The following is a 9,819-nucleotide window of genomic DNA, read 5'->3' as shown; positions in this document are numbered from 1 at the left end:
TTCCCCAACATTCTGTGATAATGGCTGTTAACCCTTGGAATGTTTTTCATTTTTCAAATATCTAAACACTTAAACATGCATATATTTTTAAATTGGGATCCTCTGGTACATATTATCTTGCGAACAGGTTTTTTTCATGTAATACAGCATACACAGCCTCCCGTGTCTTTAAATTTTCATATGCAGCATTCTTTGCAATGGCTGCACTGAATTTCATTATGCAGATGCCCAACTTCTGATTGTTTCATTGTATGGCTATAACACTTTTTTTTTAACTATAAAGTGGTTTCCCATTTTTATCCCATTGTAAATAACTGAGCAACACTTGGTTTTTCTTTTTAAAAATCTTACAAGCAGGATACATTCTGCCAACTCCCAGACTACTGTTATGTCTGCAGCCTCATCGTTTCCTTCTGGGTGTGTGTATGTATGTATTTGCTTTTTTTTTTTTTTTTTTTTTGCGGTACGTGGGCTTCTCACTCTTGTGGCCTCTCCCGTTGCGGAGCACAGGCTCCGGACGCGCAGGCTCAGTGGCCATGGCTCACGGGCCCAGCTGCTCCACGGCATGTGGGATCCTCCCGGACCGGGGCACGAACCCATGTCCCCTGCATCGGCAGGCAGTCTCTCAACCACTGCGCCACCAGGGAAGCCTGCTTGCTTTTTTTTTTTTTTTTTTTTTTTTTTAATTGGACCCAGTTGAGCTCTCCAGTTTGCCGTGAAGAAAGCTCTAGGCTATTGTCGATATAAGAAGAAGGGAGTCCAAGGAAGACAGTGCCAGAGTAGAGAGAGTAGCACTCATCCACTTAGAGTGGACCAGGAATGGTTTTATGGAAGCAGGGTTGGTGAGGGAGGGGTACTAAATGACCTCCCCTGAAAGGTTCCTTTTTTTTTTTTTGATGTGGACCGTTTTTAAAGTCTTTATTGAATTTGTTGCAATATTGCTTCTATTTTATGTTTTGTTCTTTTGGCCACGAGGCATGTGGGATCTTATCTCCCCAACCAGGGGTCGAACCTGCACCCTCTGCATTGGAAGGCGAAGTCTTAATCACTGGACAGCCAGGGAAATCCCTGAAAGGTTCCTTTTAAAACCCTGTCTCATGGTCCATGCTTTGGAACACTCCACCTCCTATTTGTTGATTCATTACTATGATCATTCTCAATCCTTGCTGCATATTAGAATCACCTGGGAAAGAGCGGTTTAAATATATATATATTCCAGTTCTACCCCCAAGAAGTTTCAATCCAATTGCACTGGGTGGAGCCCAGACATCGGAATTTTTTATAAGCTCTCTAGGTGATTTCAACTTGCAGCCAGGGCCGAGAACCTCTGCTTTATGGCTTCTTGTCTTCCAGTGGGGCTGGAATCACTGGCCTGGGTGCTGAATCTCTTCAGGTCACAGGCTGCTCTTGAGGAGTTCCTACTTCCCACTGGGCTCTGCCAAAGTCATAAGCAGCTGTTTGAAAAATGCTGATGCATGGAGGAAATGGTCTCCCAGCTCACTCCAAGCGATTAGGCTGGAAGATCAGCATTTCGCTGCAGCTGCATCCACCTCCCCAGACAGCCAATTAGCCACAGACTCAGCAGACACCGCCTAAACGAGCTCTTTTGGGGATGAACTTTTAATGCCCAGAAGCACATTATGTAGCTAAACAATACTATATTCATATCAAGCAAAACATCTTGCTTTGAGTCACAGTACTTGTTTCCTGGAGAAAGAGGGCCTCGCCTTAGACCTGGAACGTGATGGTACCCAGATGGATGGAGAAGAGGGAGAAACGTGCCTGGGATTCTGGGGATGCAGCCAGCTATGGAGGAGGGAGCATTAATCCAGAGTCAGAGGATACGGGTTTGAATCTCATCTCTACTTTTGCCTAGCAGCATGATCTTGCAGTTAATCCAGCTAATGATCAATTCCTTCTCTATAAAATGGAGACAAAGATGGCTGCCATAATTATGTCAAAATTATGCTCTAAGTATGTTGTCAGGATTACGTGAGGAAATGCTCATAAGTATATCAACAAAGGCAGGGGTTCAGAGCTGACCTGACAGAAGAGAGATTTTTGTGTATGCACCAATGGTCAGAAACCAGGCCACTTATGCCTCCTGAGTCCCCTCTTTTGCAGATACAGGGAAGGAGAGAACATTCAAGGTGGGGCTGGGAGCCATCTTCAACTCTGATAAGGACAGCTAAGGGGAAGAAGAAATGTGAGCTGTGTTCTCTGTGGTGCCAGAGGACGGGCAGCAACCAGTAGTTTAACAAGCCCTCCGGGTGATTCTGATGCACACAAATGTCTACCACTGCTCTAGAGTATTCCATTGTATGAATATCTACATTCTATTTAGCTGTTCTATTGTAGGTGGATAATTTTTATTTTAAGTTTGGAACTATCACAAATTGTGCTGCTCTGAACATTCTTGAATGTGGGTTTGGGGCCACATATGTGCACTTTTTTGTTGTTTCTATATCCCTAGGAGTAGCATTGTTGGCTTCTAGGTTGTGCATACACTCGGTTTTATGATACACCGGCAAACAGTGTTCCAAGGTGAATGTGCCAGTTTCCATTCCCACCAGCAACGTATGAATATTCCAGTTCCTCCACATCCTCACCTTGGTGCTGCCAGTCTGAACTTGCATTCCCTGATGCCTGATGAGGTTGAACATTTTTATATGCTGTCACTATTGAGGAGATATCCTTTGTATAGTGTCCGTCAAGTTTTTGCACATGTATTCATTGAATTATCTTTTTCCAATTAAATTTGCCATTATTGGATAAATATATTGCAAACATACCCTCCCATTCTGTGGCTTGTCTTTTCACTTTTTTTAAAATATAAATTTATTTTATTTATTTATTTTTGGCTGTGTTGGGTCTTCGTTGCTGTGCACGGGCTTTTCTCTAGTTGTGGTGAGTGGGGGCTACTCTTCGTTGTGGTGCGCCGGCTTCTCATTGCAGTGGCTTCTCTTGTGTAGAGCATGGGCTCTAGGCACATGGGCTTCAGTAGTTGTGGCACGTGGGCTTCAGTAGTTGTGGCACGTGGGCTCAGTAGTTGTGGCACGTGGACTCAGTAGTTGTGGCTCGTGGGATCTAGAGCGCAGGCTCAGTAGTTGTGGTGCACGGGCTTAGTTGCTCCGCAGCATGTAGGATCTTCCCGGACCAGGGCTCGAACCCATGTACCCTGTCTTAGCAGGCAGATTCTTAACTACTGCGCCACCAGGGAAACCCTCTTTTCACTTTCTTAATGATGGTTTTGATGAATAGAAGTTCTTCATTTTAATATAACTCAATTTATCATTTTTTTTTCATTTATGGCTGGTATTTTTTATATCCTGTTGAGAAATCTTTACCTACTCCTAAGGCCAGGAATACATTCTCCAGTACTTTCTTCTTGAAGCTGTGTTGTTTTACTTTTTGTATTTAATGTAATAATTATTCTGCAGTTGATTTCTGTGTGCAACATGAGGTAGAAGTCAAGATTCATTTTTCCTTACAGATATGCGGTTGATCCAGCATCATTAATTGGAAAAGGCCATCCTTTCCTCACTGCACTGGTTTGTCAGCTTTGTCATAAATCAAGAAACCGTGTATGTGTGGATCCTTCATTCTTTTCCACTGTCCTGTTTTTCTATCCTGAGTCAATACCAACCACTCGATGTTATGTCTGATAGTAAAAATCCTGCAGATTTGTTCTTTTCCTCAAGATCATCTTGGCTATTCTTGGTCCTTTGTAATTCATATAAATTTCAGAATCACGTTGTCAGCTTCCACAAAATGTCTGCTGGACTTTGAGATTACACTGAATACATAGATCAGTTGGAAGAGAATTAACATCTTTATAATATTGAAACTTCCTATCCAAGCACATGGTGTTTTCCTCCATTTATTTAGGCCTTTTTAATATTTCAGTGCCTTTTTTTTTTGCTGTACGTGGGCCTCTCACTGTTGTGGCCTCTCCCGTTGCAGAGCACAGGCTCCGGACGTGCAGGCTCAGCGGCCATGGCTCACGGGCCCAGCCGCTCCGCGGCATGTGGGATCCTTCCCGGACCGGGTCACGAACCCGCGTCCCCTGCATCGGCAGGCAGACTCTCAACCACTGCGCCACCAGGGAAGCCCTATTTCAGTGCCTTTTACTGGCAGATTCTGATGTCTCTCTGATCACTGTCCCTATGAACAGAGCCCTTTTCATTTTACATCTTCCCTGTTATTAGGGACAATGTGCAGGATATAAAACTGTGGGCTTACCTCTCACACCCATTAGGATGGTTACTACCAAAAAAAAAGAAAAGAAAAAGAAAAGTATCAGTGAGGATTTGGAGAAACTGGATCCCTTGTGCACTGTTAGTAGGAATGTAAAATGGTGGAGCTGCTATGGAAAACAGAATGGCAGTTCCTCAAAAAATTAAAAATAGAATTATCATATGATCCAGCAAGTCCATTTCTGGGTATATACCCAAAAGAATTGAAATCAGAGTGTCTAAGATATATTTGTACACCCAGGTTTATTGCAGCAGCATTCACAATAGCTGAAAGGTGGAAGCAACCCAGGTATCTATTGATGGATGAATGGATCAACAAAATGTGGTATGTATGTACAATGCAACATTATTCGGCCCTAAAGTAAGGAAATTCTGACATACGCTACTACATGGATGAACCTTGAGGACATTATGTTAAGTGAAAGAAGCCAGTCACAAAAAGACAAATACTGTATAATTCAACTTACGTGAGATACCTAGAACAGTCAGACTCTTAGAGACAAAGTAGAATGGTGGTAGCCAGGGACACGGGGAAAGAGGAAATAGGAAGTTAGTGTCTAATGGGTAAAAGTTTGAGGTTTGCAAGACGAAAAGAGTTCTGCAGATGAATGGTGGTGATGGTTACATAACAATATGAATGCACTTGACATTACTGAATCATACGCTTAAAAATGAGTAAGATGGGGCTTCCCTGGTGGCGCAGTGGTTGAGAGTCCACCTGCTGATGCAGGGGACATGGGTTCGTGCCCCGCTCCGGGAAGATCCCACATGCCGCGGAGCGGCTGGGCCTGTGAGCCATGACCCCTGAGCCTGCGCGCCATGGCCCCTGAGCCTGCGCGTCCGGAGCCTGTGCTCCGCAACGGGAGAGGCCACAGCAGCGAGAGGCCCGCGTACTGCAAAAAAAAAAAAAAAAAAAAAAAAATTGTGGGCTTGGGCTTCCCTGGTGGCGCAGTGGTTGAGAGTCCGCCTGCCGATGCAGGGGACACGGGTTCGTGCCCCGGTCCGGGAAGATCCCACATGCTGCGGAGCGGCTGTGCCCGTGAGCCATGGCTGCTGAGCCTGCGCGTCCGGAGCCTGTGCTCCGCAACGGGAGAGGCCACAACAGTGAGAGGCCCGCGTACCGCAAAAAAAAAAAAAAAAAAAAAATTGTGGGCTTAAAACTGATTTAGGAGAGATTCTTCGCTTTCAAGGGTAGAAGGCAAAGATGTTAATTTTTGTTCTCCAGTTGACTGCGTGTCCTTGCATAATAACTAAAATATTTATAAACCTTTGTTTTCTCATCTGTAAAATAGGAAGACTAGGGCCTCCCTGGTGGCGCAGTGGTTGAGAGTCCGCCTGCCGATGCAGGGGACGTGGGTTCGTGCCCCGATCCGGGAAGATCCCACATGCCGCGGAGCGGCTGGGCCTGTGAGCCATGGCCGCTGAGCCTGCGCGTCTGGAGCCTATGCTCCGCAACGGGAGAGGCCACAACAGTGAGAGGCCCGTGTACCGCAGGAAAAAAAAAAAAAAGGAAGACTAATCCCTGTTTAAAATAGGTTGTCATGAGGATCTAATGAGATAGTGTATGTGAAAGTAAGTGGCACATAGTAGATGTTTAATAAATGTTAGTTGAATGTGAATTTGTTAGTCTAAAATAGAGCTTCTGAGAGTGGAATGGAGTATCTCATGATTTTTCCCCAGGTAATTAGCATTAAGAATGAGACTGAAGTTTTTGGTGAAAATGAAAATCTGCAATTTACTATGGATTTAATTCACCTGTGCTCCATCTAGCTGCCCACTATTAGCCATCTCTAAAAGGGGTGACTTTTTCATGTCTCTTTGCTCTCCAGTCACATGCCCTTGTCCCCAGAGGGAAGATTTTCTTAATTTCTGCATCAGTGAATCCCTCCTTAAGCAGGGAGAAGTCTCAAGGGAGGTGGTTTTCCTTCTCTGCAGGACTAAGTGTCCTGAGAATGAGCCTCCAGGGCTCAGCCCCCCCCACACCAAATCCCCCACCTCCCCGCACCCCTGATCTGCCCTGGGGAGATGCCTCTGAGCTAGGGAGGTGTCCTGGGGCACAGGGCTCTCTGGGGACTCCAGCCTGCTGGGCCGTGGGTTTCTCAAGGAGGCTCCTTGGGCAGGCAGGACTTTGCCTTTGGTGTGGTTGGACCCTGCAGGGCTACTGTTGGGGCCGGGACTGAGTTGCAGGAAAATTTCAGGAACAGACTTCCCAGAGACATGAGTGGTTATCCAGAGATGAGAACCCGAAGACCTCTTGTTAAAATGATTTGGTCTATGAAGTTCAATCCATACCAGATATAGTTCTGGCTGGGTAAGTGTTGATGGCTGGAGGTGACCAGAAAGAAGACTGACAACATTGGAGGAGGCAGCTGGGAAAGGGACTGGATTTGGGGGACAGATAGACCTGTGCTTGATTTTAAACTAGAAACTGTCAGAAGCTCTTTTGTTGGATCACACTTGTAAACTGTTGCTGGTGGGAGATAGCAAATTGCAACAGTCTTCTCAAAAGCCTCTCTGACATACTTTTTGATTTTGAAAGAACAAAGACCCAGAAAAGTGGGGTGATTTTTTTTTTTTTGGTTGTGTTGGGTCTTCGTTGTGTGCGGGCTTTCTCTAGTTGCGGCGAGCGGGGGCTACTCTTCGTTGGGGTATGCAGGCCTTTCATTGCAGTGGCTTCTCTTGTTGCGGAGCATGAGCTCTAGGCGCATGGGCTTCAGTACTTGCAGCACACGGTCTCAGTAGTTGCAGCAGGCAGGCCCCAGAGTGCATGGGCTTTAGTAATTGTGACTCATGGGCTTAGTTGCTCTGTGGCATGTGGGATCTTCCCGGAGGAGGGATCAAACCCATGTCCCCTGCATTGGCAGGCGGATTCTTAACCACTGTGCCACCAGGGAAGTCCCCCCGATTTATTTTTAATTAGCAAGTGCAGTTGATGTATTTCATTTGAAGTGATGAGTATATACAGTTGGTATATATTCAACTGTAAATATATATGAATATATAACAGTTGAACTATTACCATCTCCTGACTGAACCACAATTTTTTCACAATTATCTAAAACATATTTTACAAACATAGAGCTTTACATTTCAGATGGATAAAGGCAAACTCATACATTAAACCAATCTGACAGCAAGGGAATCTTTATCTTCCTGTGTTGAACGAGACCAGGGTCGCCCAATTTAAATTCCTGTGAGAACTTTGCCTCGGTTAATTAATCAGCTAATCAAACCTCTTTGTTGAATTCAATCTTGTGAAACACATTTTCTTATCAGCAGAGACTAAGGTTTTTGATATAACAGTGTCCAGATGAAAAGGGCATCTGGGTCCCTGAGATGGGCTTCAGAGCTTCTTTTTAATTAAAAGCCACTTTTATATGTAACCCATATTTCTGATTTGATTTTTTTTTCTAAAAGATGAAGCTTTTATTATTGTATCTGGAGTTCCAAGTCTAACTCCACTGCTGACCAGCTCTGAAGCCTTGAGCAAGTTCAGTTAAGTTCTCAGATTTCTGAACAAACAACCCCAAAGAGTTATGAGATATAGTCCCCACACGGGGCAGACGTGGGACTCTGACATCAACGTCATTAGACCACCTTCTCTGTGCCTTTCCCTGTCCTACCTGTGCCTAAGCTGGGCCCAGAGCCACCAGCCCTCCCTCCCCAATGCCACCCCAACTGGCATGAAGAACATGAAGAGATCAGTATACAAAATAGCATGAACTGGGTCATCACAACTGAGTGAAAACATACACATCACTCTGAATTCATTCATTCATCAAACATGCAATAAAGCACCTACTATGTGCCTGGCCCTTTCCTGGGCATTAGCTGTGTACAAGGCAGACTTAAGACAGACTCTTTCTTGGGCTTCTGTATAACTTAACTTGTATACACTGTGTACATGCAACCAACCAAGAGAAAACCCAACAGCAGACACTTAAAAAAAAAGTGGGGGGGCTTCCCTGGTGGTGCAGTGGTTTAAGAATCCGCCTACCAATGCAGGGGACACGGGTTCCAGCCCTGGTCAGGGAAGATCCCGCATGCCACAGAGCGACTAAGCCCGTGCGCCACAACTACTGAGCCTGAGCTCTACAGCCCGTGTGCCACAACTACTGAAGCCCACGCACCTAGAGCCCATGCTCCGCAACAAGAGAAGCCACCGCGATGAGAACCCTGTGCCCCACAACAAAGAGTAGCCCCTGCTCGCCGCAACTAGAGAAAGCCCGCGCACAGCAAGGAAGACCCAACACAGCCAAAAATAAAACTAAATAAAGTAAGTTTATTTAAAAAAAAAAAAAAAAAAAGGCACTGGGGATTCCCTGGTGGTCCAGTGGTTAGGACTCGGCGCTTTCACTGCCAAGGACCTGGGTTCAATCCCTGGTTGGGGAGCTAAGATCCCGCAAGCTGCATGGCGTGGCCAAAAAAAAAAAAAAAAAAAAGGATAAAATTAAGGTTGTGGTGGGAGAAATAGTAAACAAACAAACAAAGAAGTCAATAAGATGAATTGGCAAGTGAGATGCTAAAAATAAGGCTGCTTAGTGTGAGAGGAGCTGACGGACACAATCTGGAGACATTTTTGTTTTGTTTGTTACGCTTTTTGCATTTTCCAAGTTTGCCACAATGAAGTTGTATTAATTTTGTAATCAGAATGAAATTAAGGAAGGAAAAAACCACTCCACACTCTGGTGGAAGTCACCCAGGAGGGAGAGTGTACATACCAGACAGTGGAAAAGTGGGGGGAGGTGGCTGGTGAGAGATTTTCCCTCTGTGTCCCCCACTTTCTACCCTGTCGTCGTTATGTTGCGTTTGCAATGCGACCCGCTGCACAGGGAGCAGGCGCCGGTCTCCTCGGTGCCTGTTTTCCTCCTGCCTGTTCAACCAGCGCCAGAGCAGCTCCCACGGGCCGCGATCAAAACATGAGTTCACCGCGCTTGGTTCCCCTGGGAGGGCAGCCTGGCCCTGCCTGGAACTGTGGGTCCCCCTCTCTGGGGAATGTCCTGAGGCTCCAGAGTGTCTCTCCCGGCCAACCAGCCAGAGGACGCCAGACCTGGGACCTCCCTCAGCTTCCCAACAGATGGATGGGTTTGGGGAGGCCTGTGAGGTCTGGTTTGAGGGGTAAAAGAGAAAAATCACACAGGCCCATTTTTCCATCCAGGTTTAATCCCACTACAGTAGACTTCCCAGCATCCGAGTTGTCCCTTAAATGGATGGAGTACTACAACTACAGCCCCTGAGAAAGGTGAGCAAAGAGAAAGGAGCTCCGACTTCAGGAGGGGAAGGAGGTACCAGGGGCATCTGCCTCCAGCTGGGGTCATGGGAGGGCAGGGTTCCAGCCAGGAGGCCTGGGGCTGGGGCTGAGAGGAAACTCCAGACAAGAGCCAGACAGAAGCATCCAGTTCTAGGGCAAGGACCAAGGGCAAGCACTGACTCCAAAGCAAAGGTCAGAAGTGAGCCCTGGGGAGGTCCTGGAGGCCATGCTGACGGATGATGGACAGAGCTTTTCTGGAGACCTGTCTGGGCAGTCGGTCAGTCCAAGGAGGGGAAGAGCTTCTGGGGGCTT

This window comes from Lagenorhynchus albirostris, chromosome 20 (genome assembly GCF_949774975.1).
Source record: "Lagenorhynchus albirostris chromosome 20, mLagAlb1.1, whole genome shotgun sequence".
Taxonomy (NCBI): Eukaryota; Metazoa; Chordata; class Mammalia; order Artiodactyla; family Delphinidae; genus Lagenorhynchus; species Lagenorhynchus albirostris.
Note: the sequence above shows the minus strand (reverse complement) of the source record.